Source organism: Carassius gibelio, chromosome A1 (genome assembly GCF_023724105.1).
Source record: "Carassius gibelio isolate Cgi1373 ecotype wild population from Czech Republic chromosome A1, carGib1.2-hapl.c, whole genome shotgun sequence".
NCBI lineage: Eukaryota > Metazoa > Chordata > Actinopteri > Cypriniformes > Cyprinidae > Carassius > Carassius gibelio.
In genome coordinates, this window is record NC_068371.1 from 12,366,963 (window position 1) to 12,390,012 (window position 23,050).

The 23,050-nt window shown below is 37.3% G+C and overlaps 1 protein-coding gene and 1 long non-coding RNA gene across 2 annotated transcripts in view; one reads left to right on the plus strand and one right to left on the minus strand.

Moving 5' to 3' along the window:
- LOC127996448 (uncharacterized) overlaps positions 1-23,050 on the minus strand; it is a 253,677-nt gene that overhangs the window by 49,161 nt on the left and 181,466 nt on the right. The gene's annotated exons all lie outside the window — the stretch shown is intronic.
- LOC128010030 (uncharacterized) lies at positions 15,764-16,331 on the plus strand. The gene is made up of 3 exons (XR_008181770.1): positions 15,764-15,893; positions 15,970-16,121; positions 16,197-16,331. It is a non-coding gene; the product is annotated as an uncharacterized LOC128010030 (long non-coding RNA).

Below are 23,050 nucleotides of genomic sequence, written 5' to 3' on the forward strand. Positions count from 1 at the left end.
TTGCATCTTCTCTGTCTCTCCAATACTTTCTTCCCACATGCAAAAGGTTTAGCTGACCGGGAAGGTCAACAAGAAAGTATTAGAGAGCCCCGAGGTGAACTGTGGCACCCTATAAAGCTGACGAAAGGTCATTTATATGAAAGAGGATGAAAGGAAACATGTGCTTAGGAGAACTGGAGCAGCGCATCATAAATTGGATGCCCTGTATGTCATTTTATCTCTCCACACCATCTGGCTTTCTTCACTTCCCTTACCTATGAAATAACCTTTCTTTTCAGAAGTCTAGGACTGTCAGTGAAAGGAAAAAAAAATATTTGGACTAGATACAGTGGTTCTCAAAAGTGGGTCACACAGGTCTATTGTAATACAGGATTGCAGACTGCAATGAAAAATGATGAAAATAAATAAATAAATAAAATGCAACTAATTAGTTAGGGTAGAAAGGATGGCAGGGTTATTTCAGCATCACTTAGCTACTGTTGATAGCTACTATTAAACAATGGATGCATACTTTTTGTTATTGCATTGATGTTATGTTGGTAGCAATTTTGCACTTTGACAGTCAGTAGATATTATAACCATACAGTAGCCCATTTTATTAAAATCAAATGTGTATCGAATAATTTACCAAATCATATGATTGGGATACTTTTTGTCACAGAAATGGCTTCGTTTTCAAATCAACCTGAATTCACCTTAGTCTTTGAAATAATGATTGATTTTACTGTAGCTAGCTATTTTTTCAGGGCCCGGTTACCCGATAACGCTCACTCTTAGTGCGCTAAGAAGACCTTGAAATATATATATATTACCAAAGTTGTTTATGTTCCTAAGTGTGTTCCCCGAAGTGTCCCTTAGGGAGCTTCTTAGCACGCTGCCTCTTACGTCCGACGTAAAAAGAGCGCTGTCCAAAGTCAGGGTGCTGAATTAGTTGGCATCGATTGATCATGAATCGATTTTCCACTTCACGCAAAGGTGCAATACAGCGTTAAGAAAGACAACACGTTCTATGCAAATGAAATATTCCTCAAATTATTATAGTAACATTTATTTTAACATATTTTAAGTTATCAGTAGAATATAGACTATAAATTAAATTCTCAAATGGTCAGTAATATGTTCACATTCAATACAAGGACACGTTGGATCGCTGCTATGGTTGCTTACTGGACACAACCATGATTACCCATTTATAGATCTTAGCCATTTAGAGCCAAATTGTTTGCCAGATTTTAATTATCAAAAAGTTTATTGCCAATTCGCTTTAATTACATTACGAAAAAGCCTAGGCTAATTACCACCATATTAGTTCTGATATCACATAAAGTCAACTTCATAAATCCTGTATCCATTGCGAACTTAATGTATTATGGGTCTTAAAAAATAACATAAAATCATTATTGAGCCACAACATTGTCAACATACCATAGGTTGACTTGTACTTCGCTGCGCGGATTTCTAAAGACTGCTGTACAGTAACGTCTTGAGCTCAAACAACGCTAAGAGAAAGCTTACGAATGGTTCATATATATATATACACACACAGTACAGACCAAAAGTTTGGACACACCTTCTCATTCAAAGAGTTTTCTTTATTTTCATGACTATGAAAATTGTAGAGTCACTCTGAAGGCATCAAGGGCTATTTGACCAAGAAGGAGAGTGATGGGGTGCTGCGCCAGATGACCTGGCCTCCACAGTCACCGGACCTGAACCCAATCGAGATGGTTTAGGGGTGAGCTGGACCGCAGACAGAAGGCAAAAGGGCCAACAAGTGCTAAGCATCTCTCGGGGAACTCCTTCAAGACTGTTGGAAGACCATTTCAGGTGACTACCTCTTGAAGCTCATCAAGAGAATGCCAAGAGTGTGCAAAGCAGTAATCAAAGCAAAAGGTGGCTACTTTGAAGAGCCTAGAATATGACATATTTTCAGTTGTTTCACACTTTTTTGTTATGTATATAATTCCATGTGTTAATTCATAGTTTTGATGCCTTCAGTGTGCATCTACAATTTTTATAGTTATGAAAATAAAGAAAACTCTTTGAATTAGAAGGTGTGTCCAAACTTTTGGTCTGTACTATATATAAAATCTTCATTATATTTTCTGCTATCAAGGCATGTTGTCACTCTACAAGGGGTAAGTTGTCACAATTGGAACATATATATTAAGTAAAATAGAATAACCCAATGGGTATAAGTAGAAATTGACTTTTAACTCTGGAAATATCACTTGTGAATGTCATGTGAACTTTCATCTGTAATATATGAATGAGCTAAACATTGATACCTGCCACTTAATTTCTTACTTACCCTACTGCTCCAAGAAATATTGCTAGGGTTACTTGTATCAAATCACAGTTTTACCACTGTAATGACAAATGCTATTGCTTCCTGAGAATTACACAAATGAAGCATGCAAGTGTAGGCGTTGTACTTTTTTTCTATGCTGTGAAGAGTTGTTAAAGATATACATTTTTACCCCTGGTTCGTTATCGGTAAGCAATAAACTCTGTGAACAAATGTGTGTAGAGCTGCTTCTGTGCAGTTTATTCTGTTTCAAAAACAAATGCTATTTAAAAACTTAGTTAATGGCCTGCATACAGTGCCTTGCATTAATATTGGCACCCTTGGTAAATATAAACAAAGGCAGCTGTGAAAATAAATCTGCATTGTTTATCCTTTTGATCTTAAAAAAAAGAAAGAAAAAAAAGAAGAAAGAAAATTCACTAAATTCTAATCTTTCATTGTTTTACTTCAATCTCATTGTGAAATAATTGTTTTCTCTAATTCATGTTGGTCAGAATTATTGGCCCCAAATTACTGCAACTTCCTTTACCCAAGATAACAGCTAAAATTCCTGAAGAGTTTGGAGAACACCTGAAATAGATCAGAGACCATTCCTTCATAATCTCTCCAGATCCTTCATAGTCACAGTACTCTGTTGGTGCTTCTTTTCTTCAGTTAACCACACACATTTTCTATAGGGTTCATTTCAGAGGACTGGGATGGTCATGGCAGAAGCTTGATTTTGTGCTCAGTGACCCATTTTTGTGTTGATTTTAATATTTGTTTCGGAACATTGTCCTGATGGAAGATCAACCACAGCCCATTATGATATTTCTAATGGAAGCAGTCTTGTTTAGATTGTTATCCCTTGGTATCTGATTGAATACATCATTCCATGTACTGTATCTGAACAAGATGTCCAAGACCTCCGGCAAAAAAAAACCAAAACAAAAAAAAAACGCCCACAACATTAAAGATCCAGCATAATATTTAACCCTGTACAAGGGGTTCTTTTATCCCTATTTGTACTAAACTACTTTGCACTAATTTTTTTTTTTTTTTTTTTTTTTTGACAGACAGACATGGTGGTTAAAAAAAAATAATAATAACAGTTTGGAGCAACATGCTGACGATGGTGATTTTTTTTTTCAGGTCTAAACTATTCTTTTAAAATATATATTTTAATTCAATAATGGGAGTAGGACAATCAATTATTATATTTGTAGAGTTCTCCACTTAATTAACATCTTCAGTAGCAGCATAAATTAACTGACTCCGAGGATCTAAAAAAATATATTGAAAATGGAACGAGTCAGTCAGCTGCTTCTGAGAGTTGCAACATAGTGGACTTTTATAAGAGTAAATTGGTACAAGCAAAATGCCTGTTTTGAGGCTCTTTAATCATGTGTGAATCAATTGTCTGCTGATCCATAACTTCAAAAACAAAGGGACTGCTGGCATGTGTTTTAAATTACCACCAGAGTAAACATTTTGTATATTTTGAGTTATTTGCTAAGGCAAGAACCACTTTTACTATTGCTCATGCATGGGTTTAGAGCACCTTTTAAAAAAAAAAAAAACTTTTAAACTTATATATCAGTGATTTTGTGGAAATGTGTGCCACAATATTCTGACAATAGAAGAAGAGGAGATGTGCATAGAATTTCCATTCCTCTAAGCCAAAATTACAGTTTAAAATTTAGAGAGCGATAATAGCATTGAGCTAATGTTTGCCAGGTTGTTATATGCAGCTGGAAATGATAATTTTACAGACTGGATTGGAGGCATAAAACAATAAAAAATTAATTATTAAGAGAATTTTAGAGTAATGAGATTCTGTTACGGACCTCTCGGCATCTTGGCAGTTTCAAACCTGGTGAACGTTTACCTCTTTTGACCTTAAATATTCACTGAATGCTTTTTCAGAGAACATGTGAAATAATGAAGTACATTATGCTTGTGGTTTGCATGGACTGTCAGGTTTAACAGAGTGTGAGGATGTGAGAGGTTGTGTTTTGGTGCTTGTCTTGACACCTGAATAGTTTTACTAGTATGATAGCTGTCAGAATAAATAAAATAAAATACCATATGTGGGAAAGCTGCCCATATTTAAGAGCAGAAAGTAAACATCCATCCAGATGTCATAAAGAGGTCAGGGATTAAAATATGATTTGGTGCATTTTGGATTGGTAATATGCTTTACCATTAAATATCACCCCCCCAAAAAAGTAAAATTGCCTGAACATTTACTCAATCTCAAGCCCCCCGAGATGTATTGTATTGTACTGTATATGATTTTGAATCTTCACCAGAAGAGATGTAATTAATTAATTAATTAATTCAATCAATCAATCATTCATTCATTCATTCATTCATTCATTGTCTAATTGACAGGATTTATGTTTTTTTTCTCTCTTATTTTTCTTTAGCTAAGAAATCTAATACACTACTGGACAATAACCAATAATTAATATTCTACATTTTTGTCCTATATTTTTTGAATGACAATTTTATGAATGATGTATAGGCTATAGGCTACTACAAACACTTTACCCCCATTTTTTTTTTTTTTTATCACAGAACAAGGCAGGAAGTATATTTTATAGTTTCAATACTAAATGATACATCAATTAGCACTACATTATTCCAACCCTTTTTATTTTTTTTTATTTATTGTCTGGAGATGACTTGAAAAATGCACATAAACCATATGATTTCTCTATTATGTATTTATTGTCTTCATGTCAGCCAAAACCTATCTGCTTTTTATTCAGCTCAGCTACAGCAGATATCAGTGTGCCTGCAGTGATAACGGGATGCTTTTGTTGATATTAGAGATTTCCTGCACGTCATACATTATCACTTTTATGAGTCCGTTTTGGATAAGTATGAATGAAACATACACTTCCTGATAGTGTTTAGGGCTCCCTGATGCTTAAATTGCCTCATTCTGGATACAAATAAAATGTCAGGTCATGCATAGATTATCCTGTCTCTTTGAATTTAAATGTATATTTATTTATACTGGCCCATGGCCTCTACATGAACACACCAGCCTGATTAAAGTGAAGGGGATGAATTTACATTTCGTCAATGTATAATGAGTCAAGCAAACAATAAAACTATGGACCAAAGTATTACAAATCAGGGCCCGTTTCCCGAAAACGTTCTTATCGCTAAGTAGTTCTTAACCTATTCCTTAACCTGTCTCTTAACCTTATGGAACGATTCTTGAAACGTTCTTACGCTAAGTATATCTTCTGTAAGTCATACTTTTGTAAGGTTGGTCTGAACCATTCGTAAGCTCTCTCTTAGCGTTGTTTGAGCTCAAGACGTTACTGTACAGCAGTCTTTAGAAACCAGCGCAGCGAAGTACAAGTCAAACTATGGTATGTTGACAATGTTGTGGCTCAGCAATGATTTTATGTTATTTTTTAAGACTCATAATAAATTATGTTCACAATGGATACAGGCCTATTTATGAAGTTGACTTTATGTGGTATCAGAACTAATATGGTGGTAATTAGCCTAGGCTTTTTCGTAATGTAATTAAAGCAAATTGCCAATATTTTTTTTGATAATTAAAATCTGGCAAACAATTTGGCTCTAAATGACTAAGATCTATAAATGGGTAATCATAGTTGTGTCCAGTAAGCAACCATAGCAGCGATCCAACGTGTCCTTGTATTGAATCAAAGACGGAGCAGGACGTGGAGCCATTTGGTCCATGTAAATTTTTTTTATTCGGCAAAACTTAAGCCCTTCTGACATTTTAATAAGTAAATATTGCCTGTAAATACAAATAAGAGTTACTGTTCTCATGCAGGTCATTAATTACATGAATTAAATCTGTACATTTTACATAGAAAATTGTTGTTCTTCTTGTTTTTAATATTACAAATATAATTTATGATGATGAATTTAATATATTTTACACCACAGTTTTTATTTATTTTTATTTCTATTTTTCAGTGACTGCAGCATGTTACTTGTGAAAACAAAGTGCATTAATCTAAAAAGAAACATGAACGGACTGGCAACCTCAGTTAACATGGAACATTTCAAGTGCGTAATTAGTTTGGGTTGACAATAGCTATGGTTAGACACATCTGTTTACCATTCTGAAAGCTTTGATGTATCCTTTTTTTTCTGCAATCCATTTGCACTCCAACAACAGCCCTAAGTGGGTCGGCCTATCTTTTAGCAAAATGTCTGACTGCAATCTGAGCCACACATTTAGTATTTGTGAAGTTCTGCCAATAACCAAGAAAACAGGCTTTTACAACTTCCTTTTGTCATGTGTGACTGAATGCATGTTTATGCAGTTTTTTTTTTTCCCGTTTTTTTTTTTTTTTTCTCTTTGAGCAAAAGTCACTAACTGAAGCTGGGTTGGCAATCTTATTCACGACTGTCACATTAAATGTAGCTAAATATGCAATATGTAAACTTCAATTATATATTTATATTGTGATTGTATATTTATTTATTTATTATTTGGAAGAAGTCTCATATGCTTAGCATTTACTATTATATATATATATATATATATATATATATATATATATATATATATATATATATATATATAGCAAAATTATATATTACATAATAATTTCAAAGTGCTTTATTTGTGTGGTTGCAAAACTTCAATTTTAGCCAACATTTCTTCAGTGTCAAATATCCCATTAAAACATTTATTTTAACATGTTCTAATGCATTTATTTAATTTCACACACATGCATAATTTAATTATGTTTTGTGTCATTTTTTAAAGCTGATCATATCATTTAAAGTTAATTGATATTTGCATTGTGACTCCAATCATTTCCAGTCTCATAAATTTACACCATACATCTGTCAGTGATGGATGACATATTATTATTATTATTATTATTATTATTATTATTATTATTATTATTATTATTATCATCATCATCGTAATTATTATTATTATTATCATTATTATTATTATTATTATTATTATTATTATTATCATTATTATTATTATTATTATTATTGTTGTTGTTGTTGTTATTATTATTTGTATTTATTTATTTTTTTTTCACAAATTAAACACAGACAGTATGTTTCACAAATTAAATTATTTTTTTGTTATTTTTATGGTGAAATTTGATCAATTTAAAATGGTCACTTATGTATGTATGTACTTTATATATGTATGTGTGTGCAGAGCCAAACAAGACAAAATTCATTCTCTGTGTGTAAACTGACACATTTTCTATACAGTAAATGTCATATGTGTATTGTCAGGTAGTTTGGTTTTGTAACAATTCTCTGGAAGCTCCGTTTGACTGTGCATGTGACATTACAATTGTTTACTTACACAGTGTTGATGTAAGGCCTCTTGTTATCTTCATCTGAAATTAGCTTTATTACTGAAGATAAAGAGCAGCTATCGTTAATTGTAGATTAAAACATGAATAATTAAAAAATGTTTGTTATGACATTTTCCATAGCATATAATCAGTGATCAAAGATCTGTCACTGGATCATTATATGTGCAGCTCATGGATTTTATCAACATCGCATGAAGCTAAGCAGATGCTAGGCGAGCATTTGTATTGTTGGAGTCTTTGATACAGATCCAGGAATAAAACTATTATGCTACAACATAATAAGTGTTTTATAAAGCATTGCAGGCTGTGTTTTTGTTCCTAATGCACGATTGTATACTGTTTAATCATAAGTTAAACTGCATTGTTAACTCTAGCTTTTAGAAAAGTAAAAGTTTAATTTGGAATGATTTTTTGAAATACAGCCATCAGTGAATGTTTATTTAATGATTTATTACGATTTTAACACATTATCATATTCTATATGATATGATATGATTATATATGATATGATATGATACGTGTTAATCAATGTGCATTACATTTAGATATTGACTATTTTTTTTTAATAAACAGAATTGTTACATTCAAAAAATTGCCATTGCTTCATTGAATTTGTACTTGGGGTGCATTACCTTTATATCAGTATCGATGCATGGCAAAGTTTTTCCTCCAAATTTTTGGTCAATACATCCATGCATACATATATATTGAACATACATACATACATACATATATATACATACATATATATATATATATATATATATATATATATATATAATGTATGTATGTATGTTCAATATATATGTATGCATGGATGTATAGACCAAAAATTTGGAGGAAAAACTTTGCCATGCATCGATTGTACTAGGTTTATCCTTGTTCATTCGTGCTGTTGTACCTTCACAAGTTACTATTTTAAGGATAGTTTCTCTTCTTTAATTATCTTATACAGAATTTACTATCGTCATTGAGAAGCCATAAACATGGATTAGACATCTAATCAATTTGTAGTAAAAAGGATAAAACTAAATTCACGCGTGTCCATAGGTTGACAACAATTGGACATTCCAAAAACATGTGAAGACAAGTACCTGATGATACAGTGTTACAGATGTGACAGTTATAGGTCGATAGCAATTTAATTTTAAATCTCTTGTAATGAGTTGTGCCCCCTCAGAAGCCACACCCACAATTTCCACAACTCCAGGTGAGGATGAATAATTGTGCCACCAGAAGGTCCCTGGGAGCTGAATTTGTAAGGGAGAGCCACAGATGACAGTGAGTGGTCTCCTGAGATGCAAATACGTCTAATCGAGCCTGGCCAAAACCTGTAAATCTGTCCCACAACCCTGATTGAAGTACAAGTATAAAATTCCTTCACAGAGAGCAGATTCCACTGGTCCCACATGATGCCAATTTCCAAAGTGGGCACGACTGCAGATCAAGTCAAGTCAAGTAACCTTTATTTATATAGCGCTTTAAACAAAATACATTGCATCAAAGAAACTGAACAACATTCATTAGGAAAACAGTGTGTCAATAATGCAAAATGAAATACATTGAATTCAATGATGTCATCTCTGTTCAGTTTAAATAATGTCTGTGCATTTATGTTCAATCAAGTAAACAATATCTCTGTAAATGAAATGACCCCAACTAAGCAAGCCAGAGGTGACAGCGGCAAGGACCAAAACTCCGTTGGTGACAGAATGGAGAAAAAAACATTGGAAGAAACCAGGCTCAGTCAAGAGGGTCTGGCTGCAGACTTGCACTTGCACTCTCAGACTTGCATTCTCAGACTTGCACTCTGAGACACTTTCACTTCCGCTAGTGATGTCACTTGCAGTATTTATTTTTTAAACTTTTTGTTTGAATTCCCCAACATTGTATAACAGTAGCCAGGTGGCGAAGACAAGAAAAAAATAAACTAAATTACAATGTCACTTGCGATCGCTACTTGCACTCTCTGCTACCTGCAACACTTGCAATCAACACAAATCGTGCTTGTTGCCAATGGAGACAAGAAGCTGTGGTGGTGAATAAACGCAATGCGCAAACATTCGCGTTAAACATTTTTCCATATAGAATAAACTGTCTGCAACTCGTTTATTTCACTGTCTTGGGCCATTAAGCTTACATTATGTGTTTTATTTATAATGATTTTCTATAGGAGGAAAACGTTTAATGTAAAATTTAACGCACTGCATTGTGTACTCGTCTGCTTGCCTGTACGGAGCTGATCCTTTTAAAATCGCGTAATGCATTTCATAATGCACGTTCATATTTGCTGGTCTGTATCATAGACAGTAAAAGAAATGGACACAGCGACCCCATTGGAACTCAATTGAGACAAATGAAGCCCATTTTTAGCGTTTTTTAGCACTTCCGTTTCTGACGCGCAGACTCAAACGAAGCTTGACGACGTCAGCAACCTGTCTTACAGATGTAAATCTTCTAGTAGCTGTGTGTGCAAACTGCCATCGTTAATCTTGCAGAGACGGCGAGCTTGAGCAGGGAGTTCTTTGGCGTGAGTGAGCAGGAGTAAGTATTCTGATTAATTATTTTGTATAGTATTTTAAAATGTAACGCCAGTACGCCATATTAAGTTAATTGCCTGCGAGCTTCTCCTCCTGTCTGTACGGTAATGCGACAGAGAGAAGAGTGGTTATGACGCAATCGTTAGCCTATTTTTTACAAAAACTGTTTATACGGGGCCATAATGTAACATAGAAGGTAATGGAGCCCTTTATACATTGTCGTGTATCTTTAGAAATAAATAATGGAAAAACGGAGTCTTTAAACGCCTCAGATGTAAAGTTATTCGCTGTCAAAGTGACGCCAAAATGAATGGGAGTCAATGGGAATGCTAACGCAAGTGAAGTTCTGCTAAAATATGGCAGCCCCCACCCGACTTCAACTTCTGGTCGAGTTCCTTGCCCCCTGGTCTGTATATACGTTGAGTCAACAACAAGACATATAAGCTATGCCTGCTGAATCGTCTTTATCATCTTAGTCTGTTATTAGGCCACATTAAGCGTTCACATTGTGTTCATAGCCATCTGCTTGCATTAAATAATAACTATATATCAAATTTATTATTTTAATTGAACTTAACGTATCCTAATACATTATGCCATATTAAGTGTTTGTTTGTTTTTTTCTACAGGAGGAAAACGCTTAACGAAAGACTTTCTGTATAGTAGTAGGCCTACTAATTTAGTTTTAATCGTTTAATCACCACCACAGCTTCTTGTCTCCATTGGCAACATGCACGATTTGTGTTGATTGCAAGTGACGTCACAGGTAGCAAGTAGCGATTGCAAGTGACATTGTAATTTCATTTTTTTTTTCTTGTCTTTATCACCTGGCTACTGTTGTAAAATGTTGAGATATTCAAACAAAAACTTATAAATAAATAGAATAAATAAATAAATAAATAAATACATAAATAAATAAAGACTGCAAGTGACGTTGCTAGAGGATGCAAGTCTGAGAATGCAAGTAGCGATTGCAAGTGACATTGCAATTTAGTTTATTTTTTCTTGTCTTCACCACCTGGCTACCGTTGTAAAATGTGGAAAGATTCAAACAAAAAGTTATCAACAAATAGAAGAAAATAATAATAATAATAAAGACTGCAAGTGACGTCGCTAGCGGAAGCACAAGTGTTGGAGAGTGCAAGTCTGAGAATGCAAGTCTGACAATGCAAGTGCAAGTCTGCAGCCAGACCCTTCTCGGCTCAGTTGGGGGGCCAGTTCTCCTCTGACCAGACAAAACCAGCAGTTCAATTCCAGGCTGCAGCAAAGTCAGATTGTGCAGAAGAATCATCTGTTTTTTTGTGTTCTTGTCCCGGTGGTCGACTGATACAAGGTCTTTGAAGGGGATCTGTATCTGGGGATCTAGTTGTCCTGGTCTCCACTGTCTTTGAGGGCTGTAGAGGTCCTTTCTAGGTGCTGTAACAAGAGCTCATTCAAATGGTGCCAAACCATTTAGGGCTTTATAAGTAATAAACAATACTTTAAAATCTATACGATGTTTGATAGGGAGCCAGTGCAGTGTCGACAGGACTGGGCTAATATGGTCATACTACTTGGTTCTATTAAGAACTGTTGTTCCTGCTTTTTGGACTAGCTGTAGTTTGTTTACTAAGCGTGCAGAACAACCACCCAATAAAGCATTACAATAATCTAAACTTGAGGTCATAAATGCATGTATTAACATGTCTGCATTTGGCATTGAGAGCATAGGCCATAATTTAGATATATTTTTGAGATGGAAAAAAGCAGTTTTACAAATGCTAGAAATATGGCTTTCTAAGGAAAGATTGCTATTAAATAGCACACCTAGGTTCCTAACTGATGACGGATAATTGACAGAGCAGCCATCAAGTCTTAGACAGTGTTCTGGGTTATTACATGCATGAGTTTTTAGGTCCTATAATTAACACCTTTGTTTTATTTATTTTTTTCAGAATTTAGCAGTAAGAAACGTAATCCAGTTTTTTATGTCAACTATGCAAAACTAAGCAGTTTTTCAAATTGGTGTGTTTCACCAGGCCGTGAAGAAATATAGAGCAGAGTATCATCAGCATAACAGTGAAAGCTAACACCATGTTTCTCCCAAGGGTAACATGTAAAGTGTGAAGAGTAGCGGCCCTAGTACTGAACCTTGAGGTACTCCATACTGCACTTGTAATCAAGATTCCCCTATCAGTTGATGTATGAAACCACCAATTTGTTGTCTTTCCAGACAAGCACATGATGGCCTCTGATGTCTGGGAGGAAGCATTTTAGAGCTTGAAACAGTGACAACATCTCCTAGCAGTTTATGTGCCAAGTGAGATGATGTTCTCTCTACAGACCTCAAGCAAAATGGGTTGCCTCTTGGGAAAAAAAAAACACTTGGTCCTGTCCCACAAGGGTATCACGATGGATACAGCTGCCATCATTCCAAATTAAACTGAAGCTGTTTCACAGTGAGTGACTGGCTTAGCTTGACACTGATCATGGCTGCGAGAATCAAATTGATATGAGCAGGAGACAGATGTGCCTACATTGTCGTCAAATCCCACACCATGACAAGATAAATGGTCCTACAAGCTGGAGAAAGCACACACTTCTTTGCCTTAACCCCAGCTCTTACATATGGGTGAGGACGACATATCGATGCCGAACTGCCATCTACTCTGATTGAGCTAGAATCAACCAATTGTCAGTGTAGTTCAGTATGTGGATGCAGAGATCTATGGTGGTGAACCAGTCCTCATACCTGATTTGCATCACAATCTGATTCAACATCAGCATATTGAATTGAATGTCTTGACAGAGCGATTTAGTTGGCACATATCTATGATAGGACATACCCCCCCCCCCCCAATCCTTCTGGTGAACATTTAAGTGGAGGGACACACTCTATAGCCTCTTTTCTCAGGAGGGTAGCCACTCTTGTTCCGTCACTAGAGGCTGCTGGGAGCCTACCAGAGTAAATGTGACCCCATTGAATTAAGGCAGACGAGAACTGAATTGGATTCTAAATTGAGTGCCCAGTTTCATCCTGCTCGATGCTCAGAGGATGAGGGGTGAAGCAGCATGCTCTCATTCTGGGGTGTGTTTCCCGAAAGCATCGTTATCCAACTATAGTCGCAAGTTCCGTCGTTACCAATGTAGTTCAAGGATTCGGTGTTTCCCGAAACCATAGTTCAAACGAACATTCGCAAAATGCATCGCAAACTTGAGTCGTTGGAACGACAGCTCTCCCCCTGTGGTTAGAGGCATAGTTCGTCGCTAGTTTGCCGTGTCGACGTCATTGATTGCGCAGCACCTGGGCTGTGTTCTATTCAGAGTTATCGACCCTGTGCCCTATTCTTTTAGAAGATTTCACCATCCACTTTGAGTGATTTAAAAGACTTATAGTTGTGGTTTAAGTTTATCACATTAATGGCCTTTTTATTATTATTACAAATTCAGTTTGAAACTATATAGCAGTGTGGCCCTCGCAATTATTCTCCCTCTGGAAGCATTAATCTTGCCGATTAGAACGCAGCCATTGTTTCGTTTGTGCGAAGAAACGGTGAGTTTGTCAAGTGAGTTATCTTTGTTTAATTTTAATTTAAAAACATTCCAAAATACATATGTCTCATATAACAATATTGGTAAAACAGTGTTATAGAGGTTTTCACTTGTATAAAATGCACTCAAATTACAGTATTTTTATAGTAAATACATTTTTCATTTTAAATGAATGTACCTAAATAAAGTAACAAAAAATGTATAAATAAGTGAGTGATTTTGTTGTTTTTACTGAATACGAATATAGAATACTCTCTACAAATGTGTTAGTGTGTGAATACATATATAAGCTATAGAGAGAGAGAGAGAGAGAGAGAGAGAGAGACAGTATACATTGTACACACCAAAAATGATTTTTTAAAATGTTTTTAAGTGTTCATTTAATACATATCGGCAAAGAAACCAAATATTTAACAGAAATTATGTCAGCTTAAACAAAAGGATGGATGCTGCACAGGTGATGCACAGGACGTATGGGCAAAGAGGACACGTCTCCAGCAGCCAGCTATAACCAAAGCCATGCACCCTCTTCAGCCACCTGCAAACTGCAGAAGTGGCCCACACAAAAGAGTAACAACTGAATTTAAAGCATTTTTTCTTCTTATTGCCCCCTGAAGATGTGAAGCCTGATGTTGAAGGGCCAGACTGGAGAGGGCCTGATGTTGGAGGCCTGGACTTTGAAGGCAAAGGCCTGGTTGATGCACATGTATCCATATCTCCAAGGATCCTTCCATTGCAACAGGCCCCAGGATGGCCAAAACTGTCTCTTCCTCTGTAGGGACAGGAGGAACTGAACTAATACCGCATCAGTCTTATTTGCTTCCCTCTTACGTGCCACAGCCCTCTGTTTTGCCACACTTGCGAAGTCCCTCCACTTATTCCTGACTTTCTCTGGGCTTTGTCCATATCCATACCTAGCATCGTTTATTTTGAGTGATTTCTGCCCAGATTTTATTTTTGTCAGCTTTGTAATGCTATTTTTCAGATTTGAAAATAGCTGGACTTTACTATTTTCCCCCACCTTCTCGAAAAGAACTGCAATTTCAAGCTTTCAAAATTGGGGTTTTGGTGTCATTTTCATTAACACGTCAGAATGGCAAGAAGACATAAATAGGAAAGATTGAGCAAAATAAGCAATCCACAACAGTACATCACAGTTTTTCAAAACCCATCTTTTTTCAATTGTGGTTAAGTAGCCTATATCAATATTAGCCTACATAAGAAATAGTATTTATCTGAAATTGTGAAATTATTGACATTGGGATCAGAAAAGAGCTAATTTTTAACTCTGTGTGTGTATAATGTATTGCTAAACAAATGAATGATTCGTTATTACTCAACTCCTACGTAACGTCATTTCAAAAGCGTAATTCGAGTCGAAGAAAAGAGAAAATAAAACCAAAGAAGAAGAACGACGGCTCAAACCAACGTAGTTTGAACTATGGATCTGCGACACAGGTACCATGGTTTCGGGAAACAGTCATGACTAGGTCGTTCGTTTTCATAAAGATGCATCGTACTATGGTAGTTAAACCAGCGAGTTGCATCGTTGTACGGGAAACGCACCCCTGAGTGGAAGAAACCATGAAGCATGCTTCTGAGCCCTAAAAATGAGCACTTGATCTAGAGGGTGAGTGCAAAAGGGCCATTCTGTCTGCAACCCCACCAATAGATTCATCTGTGATCCTCACAATATCAATTGCCACTCTGCCTTGGGAGCCACAGGCTTGTGATTGTCACAGGCCGGAGCGGACCACCAATTCAACGGGTCTCGCTCCTCCCTCTAACTTCCACCTCGAGGAGGTCCCACAACACCCCAATGAATGGACGGACAACCAAGATTAAAATGTAACAATTTTATTTGTTTAAAAGTTTGGGGAAAGGGGTAAGGAAACTTTAAAACTAATGATGACTCGAACTATTCTTTATCCACAAATACGGATTCCCGTCTCAAGAACACTCCTCTTCAGCCCTTCCTCGACAACACTCCACTTCAGCCCTTAATTTCCCGCCGACTCCACTCCAGGTAAGTTTAAAGCAAGAGCTAGGCAGTTGACGTGCAGGGGTTCTAGCTCTCAGGTAAATACAGAGTTCAATACACAGGTGAGTATTCACAGGGCTAAGCTGTTAGCGTGCAGGGGTTCTAGCTCTCAAGTAAGTACAGTGTTCCATACACAGGTAAGTATTCCCAGGGCTGAGCGGTTAGCGTGCAGGGGTTCTAGCCCTCAATGTAAGTACAGTGTTCCATACACAGGTAAGTATTCACAGGGCTGGGCTGTTAGCGTGCAGGGGTTCTAGCTCTCAATGTAAGTACAGTGTTCCATACACAGGTAAGTATTCACAGGGCTGAGCTGTTAGCGTGCAGGGGTTCTAGCTCTCAATGTAAGTACAGTGTTCCATACACAGGTGGGTATTCACAGGGCTGGGCTGTTAGCGTGCAGGGGTTCTAGCTCTCAGGGAAGTACAGTGTTCGATACACAGGTAAGTATTCACAGGGCTGAGCTGTTAGCGTGCAGGGGTTCTAGCTCTCAATGTAAGTACAGTGTTCCATACACAGGTGAGTATTCACGGGGCTGGGCTGTTAATGCGCTACTCACCACTGAAGATATTCAGAGGCCTGTATTCCAAGCAGATACGGGTTTAGTCGATGACTGACGGCTGGTGGACCTTACAGGTGAAACTGCAAACAATACTGGGCTTCCCGCCCAGCTTGACAAGGGGGCACACGGGGGAGGATCGGCTGTTGTCCTTCGCTTCCCTCGTCAAATAAACAGCACAGACGACACGCACAAGGCCGGTGATTGCCGACAGGGCCAAGGACACAACGTCACATGGATAAAAACAGGATAAGGCTTTGATTTAAAAGCTTACAGGGATTGCTGCGTGGGCAACGACATCCAACCTCCTCCAGAGGCGCCTCCAACACGTCCGAGCTCCAGCTTACTTAAGGTAAAGACTGTGGTTGCCACCAATACCTACTCCTCTCCGTCAGGCCTCTTCCTACGACCAGGGACACAACCACGGACAAACACCACACACCACAAAGGCACTACAATTCTTCTCGTGTGTACACTTCAATATAGCAGCACTCACCACACTCCACACACTCAGTGAAAGAAGATCGGTGGTGTATTCCCGTTTCGGGCTCAGAGTCCTGACAGGGCGGGTCAGATGGACAAAGGCAGGAGGGCAGACCACAGCAGGCAGATATATCGTACACCGGAGTCTCTCCGTCTTTCCCAGCGATCTCCAACGCAAGGCACTACTATCAACACTGAGTAAACACACAAGCACTGAGGATTATCAGATCAACACAAGAGGGGGGGGGGGATTTTCCACTGCTACAAAGAGGTATGCAGTCGGAATCCTTTCTTAAAGGCGGTTAGTCTCCCTCCACATCCGTCATTCACTCTCCACAATATACAAGAAATGTTCGTAAAGTCTTCACCCACCAGTGCACAGTGTTGTCCTCTCCCAACACGAATTCAATGATCTCCTTCACTCAGGGGCCTTCCAAACGTAGGATCGCTCCTTCAACTCAATCCACAATAAGAGGTAAACACAACATACAAAAGGTCGATCACTTAACTTCCTCCGCACTTCCAATATCCATTTTCCTTGGATTCTCCGTTGCAGCCCGTAAATCGCAACATCCACGCCACACCAGCCACTTCCGTATCCCGTGGAACAACAGCAGAACAAAAACCTACTCCTGTTCATAAACCAGCCCCTTTTATATCACTGCATCCTTCCCGATCCTCCAATCGGTATCCAACACGTCCTCTTCCCACACCTGACATGTATTTTGGATAATTTCCCCACCTTGGGCCAACCGGAACAGAACTTATGTTTCACTTAAATTGGTCCGGGCGGAAATATTTCCCACACTACAGTTCCGCCCGGATTAGTCACCCAGTGACATGATCACAAGGATCACAAGCCTGTGCACCTTCCTCAAAGAGCACCAGGAGGGAGTGGAACTGCTTGTTCATGCACCACTCCCAGAGTAGCAATGCAGATATCATGTGTATCCACGCCTGTAATGAAACACTTGCAGAGAGAAACACAATAGGTGCATTTACATGAACACTTTTTGTTTCCAACGGAATGAATTAATTCAGATTCACAGACTTATTCACACATAAAACATAATTCTGGAAGAATATGCAAGACTGTTTTCTTGAACCAAAGAAGAAAGGTTTGAATTATGGTGAAAGCTTTCAAGCTAATCTCCTTGCAGTGAATTGTGCTTGAGCCATCCAAAGAATCTGCCTCGCTCAGGGTTGTTCTGTGGGTGGTAAGGTTTTGTCCATATGGAGAGGCCGGCATTAAAACATTTGCACCCAGATTATCACTAAGCTTTTAAAAGAGAGAAAAAACAAGTAATTTAGACATCCAAAGACTGCTCATGGTCAACACTGTTCTCAATAACAGCATAAACAAGACTAAATATAAAGCCTCTTAATATGGAGGTGCACTAAATCAGCTCATGGAAATCTATTGAGAGCGATATACAGGCGCTGGTCATATAATTAGAATACCATCAAAAAGTTGATTTATTTCATTAATTCCATTCAAAATGTGAAACTTGTCTATTATATTTATTCATTACACACATACTGATATATTTCAAATGTTTATTTATTTTAATTTTGATGATTATAACTGACAACTAAGGAAAATACCAAATTCATTATCTCAGAAAATTAGAATATTAAGACCAATACAAAGAAAGGATTTTTAGAAATCTTGGCTAACTGAAAAGTTTGAACATGAAAAGTATGAGCATGTACAGCACTCAATACTTAGTTGGGGCAGCTTTTGCCTGAATTATTGCAGCAATGCAGCGTGGGATGGATACGATCAGTCTGTTGCACTGCTCAGGTGTTATGAGAGCCCAGGTTGCTCTGATAGTGGCCTTCAACTCTTCTGCATTGTTGGGTCTGGCATATCGCATCTTTCTCTTCACCATACCCCGTATATTTTTTATGGGGTTAAGGTCAGGCGTGTTTGCTGGCCAAATAAGAACAGGTATACCATGGTCCTTAAACCAGGTACTGGTAGCTTTTGTGCTGGTGCCAAGTCCTGTTGGAAAATGAAATCTGCATCTCCATAAAGTTGGTCAGCAGCAGGAAGCATGAAGTGCTCTAAAACTTTAACACTAGCACTACTGGAATTCTATAACTACTAGAACTGCCAATAGCAGTCATTTTGACTGTTCATGCCAGACAGCAGTGAATGTCATTTTTGTCATGTTATATTTACTTCAAAGCTTCTATGGTCATGTTTTATGAAAAATGTGGGGTAATTTAAGCATACATAATATAATATGTTCGTGATATTATTGTGTAAGAGCTAATAGACCTCCCACAAAAGTGCATGCCGCAATTTGCTTTCCGCAATTTGCATCCGGCAAGCTGGAGATCTAAGTTTTTCACCGCAGTTAAAATGTTGTTTTTGAAAGTCAAAATGTCAACAAATATAAAATGAAGCAGAATATTTAGTTAGATAAAAACATATTGTGAATTTTGGAAATGATTACTTCTGTCTTTATTAATAAAGTAACAAAAAATGTATAAATAAGTGAGTGATTTTGTTGTTTTTACTGAATAAGAATATAGAATACTCTCTGCAAATGTGTTAGTGTGTGAATACATATATAAGCTATAGAGAGAGAGAGAGAGAGAGAGAGAGAGAGAGAGAGAGAGAGAGAGACGGTATACATTGTACACACCAAAAATGATTTTTTAAAATAATCATTTTTGATTATTTTTGATTTCAAATAAGGTCAGGCGTGTTTGCTGGCCAAATAAGAACAGGTATACCATGGTCCTTAAACCAGGTACTGGTAGCTTTTGTGCTGGTGCCAAGTCCTGTTGGAAAATGAAATCTGCATCTCCATAAAGTTGGTCAGCAGCAGAAAGCATGAAGTGCTCTAAAACTTTAACACTAGCACTACCGGAATTCTATAACTACTAGAACTGCCAATAGCAGTCATTTTGACTGTTCATACCAGACAGCAGTGAATGTCATTTTTGTCATGTTACATTTACTTCAAAGCTTCTATGGTCATGTTTTATGAAAAATGTGGGGTAATTTAAGCATACATAATATAATATGTTCGTGATATTATTGTGTAAAAGCTACTAGACCTCCCACAAAAGTGCATGCCGCAATTTGCTTTCCGCAATTTGCATCCGGCAAGCTGGAGATCTAAGTTTTTCACCGCAGTTAAAATGTTGTTTTTGAAAGTCAAAATGTCAACAAATATAAAATGAAGCAGAATATTTAGTTAGATAAAAACATATTGTGAATTTTGGAAATGATTACTTCTGTCTTTATTCAATACATTTGGCTTTTGGAGTTTACAATGCTTTAGCATTATCGGAAATGTTTGGACCACACGAATCGGAAACAATTTTATGCAGCCTCTAATGAAATCTAGAATGAATAAATAGTTCTGTTATATTAGGACAGATAATAAACTCTGAATCACTCTCAGAATCAGTGTCAGACGAACTGTCAAGAGACCAAGAGAGAGACATCGCTCTCTGCTCCTCCATCAGACTCTGCATCATCAATGTTCTCAAGCAAGGATAAAACCTCAGTGACAGTCATTTTCTTTCTTGTTGCCATTTTGACGGTAAAGCTAAGTTTTAGCTTAGCAAAAGCATACAAAACTGCCAGAAAAAGGTTGCTAGGCAACAGCTACGCACATCTTTTACTGGTGGGAAAAAGCGCTGAGGAGATACAACGCCTGTAAATATGTGCGGTCAAATTGACCGCTATGGCCATTCAAGGTAGAAATACTCAGAAATACATTTTTTTTTTTTTTTTTTTACAATAATCGAGAAGCAGCAGTGACTATAGGGGGAGTGTGTTTGAGGCTAGACAAGGCTTAGCCTTTACCTGACTATAGGCCATAAATTAACAGAGGCTTGGGGCAGCCATTAATGTAATGAATAAAGTTAAAATTAATGAAATTAAAAGTGTAGATTAGATTAGATCTGTTCATCATATTTTTTTTACACGTGTTGCATCATTGCACATTATAACAAATCACATGTGATTCTGTTGATCTTATAAATGCAATGGTCATTCAGAGGTGTTCAGATAAGTCGTCACTGAAGCAGCTTCACTGAGGATAACAATATTTTTTTTTTGTCAGAGTGAGAGGTTAGGTCAGTGAAACACTGGATGCATGTCGTAAGCGTCTCAGCTGGATGGCGTGTCCGTTTTTAATTTGGCTCCCATGTTAACAGGTTAAAGCTTGCAGACTGTCTGCATTAGACACGCATCTCAGGCGCGGCTCAACCCGCGTGGAAAACGCGTGCATGCTAGAAATAGAACCGACGCCTATTTTTCACTAAACACCCAAGCGTGTTGGAAGCATTTCCAGGCAAAATAGTATAGGAAAATATGTTTATATGTCATTTTGTAAACAAATACATATTAATTAATGAGATTTTGATGTTTGAAAGTTTATAGGTTGACTTAAATTCAGATATAAATGTAATTTAAAAAATAAATAAATAATTATCGATTTTCAAATATTATACCTGTCAAACATTGTCAGGTCTTGGGGCTAATCACCTGCCTTTTGGGGTTGTGAGTATGTGTTGTGTTGTGTGTTTGGATGGTTTGACAGCTCACCGCGTCTGTTTGATTTGAGTCCCCCTGCCGAATTACTACCCCCCTTGTTCAAGTCGCTACCTGATTGCCTAATCCTAACCCTACCCCTAATCCTAACACCTCCCCCACACCTACTCCTAAACCTATCAATACTAGGGGGGGTAATAATTCGGCAGGGGGTCGAAATTGGGCAAAACACCGGCATTCCTCAACCCTACAAGCTAAACTGTGGAATGTTACTCATCTGCTCTGTCTCTTAATAAAGCACAGTGTAAATCTGCAACTGAATCCAGCCTGTTTCTCCTGACAAACATAGTCTATTTTACCATCAATACTGTTGACGGTGTCAGTAGGCTTTATATTTTTGCAGTTAGCCTGCCCCGGACCAGGCTAGTTTCCCAGCATAAGTTGCCAGGGTAACTGAGTTTGAACTATTTTAAGTTTGCTTTATGAAACGGAATCCACCGACAATAAGTCTGAGTAACCAAAATAAGCCTGGCTTGTTTTCTAATCTTGTTTTATGGAACAACCTCCTGGTCTGTTGGCGGCCTCCCTCTATGTCACCTAAGCAGCAGCAGCACGCCAGCCGCCACGCAACTGACACGCAGCAGAAATGCACGCTAATGCCACGCAACCAGTGTGTCACCGGCCTTAAACTTGCGCAAAACTGTCAGTGTTACTTCTTTGATAATGTGCCTTTCCCAACAGTTCAGTTCTGCTGGTCTTAGTCCAGGAGTTTAATGTATGGAAGTAAAATACAAGTGTATATATTCAAATATACTGTATATATTCTATATTTTTGACTGCCCTCCAAAAGTATGTCACAGAAAAAAAAAAAAACGAAGCAATAACTCTGGTCATTTTTCTATACTAGATGAATAAATCAAACCTGACAGCAAATTGTATCCATGCCTAGTGCCCTTCCTGGGGGGCTGCGGGTTGAGCTGCACTCTCTTATTGTCTGCTGTTTTACTAGGGTGTTTACCATGGCAATTGTTTGTAGGGATAAATAAATAAATAAATAAATCCTAACCCTAAGTATTAAGTTATAGCACCACTCGCTGCGGATGAAAAGTCTTCTGCTCACCAAGACTGCATTTATTTTATTAAAAATACAGTAAAAACAGTAATATTGTGAAATATTTGTATATTATTAAATGTTTTTAATGTCACTTTTCAACAATATAATGCATCCCTGATATGCATATACTGTATGTATGTGTGTGTGTGTGTGTGTGTGTTTGTTTGTGTCATGGATACCAAACCTTTAAACAGTAGTGTACATTGAAGAAGATTATTGTATTTATTAGTAGTAGTATAAATGGTAATAAATATTTCAAAGATTTAATTAAATTAATAATTTACTTATTTAATAGCATGCTAAAAAACACACAAGGCATCTTAGCAACTGCATAAAAGACATTATAGAATCATGATGATGGGTTTTGGATTGCAGTCATCTTTTACAACATGTAAAAGTCTAGTTTCATAATTTATTTTTAAGCACAATTCCCAACACCCTGTGTTGTTTGTGCTGTTTTTGGTCCACCCAGTGTTTCTCCTACACTAGATGTTTTTGGCTATGCATTTAATTTATTTATTTCACTTTTTCTGCTTCCCTGACATGCTCAGCTGAAGAATATTAATTATTTCACAACCACTATTTAATTGTTCTTTTTCGGGGGCTATCAGACTGTGTCATG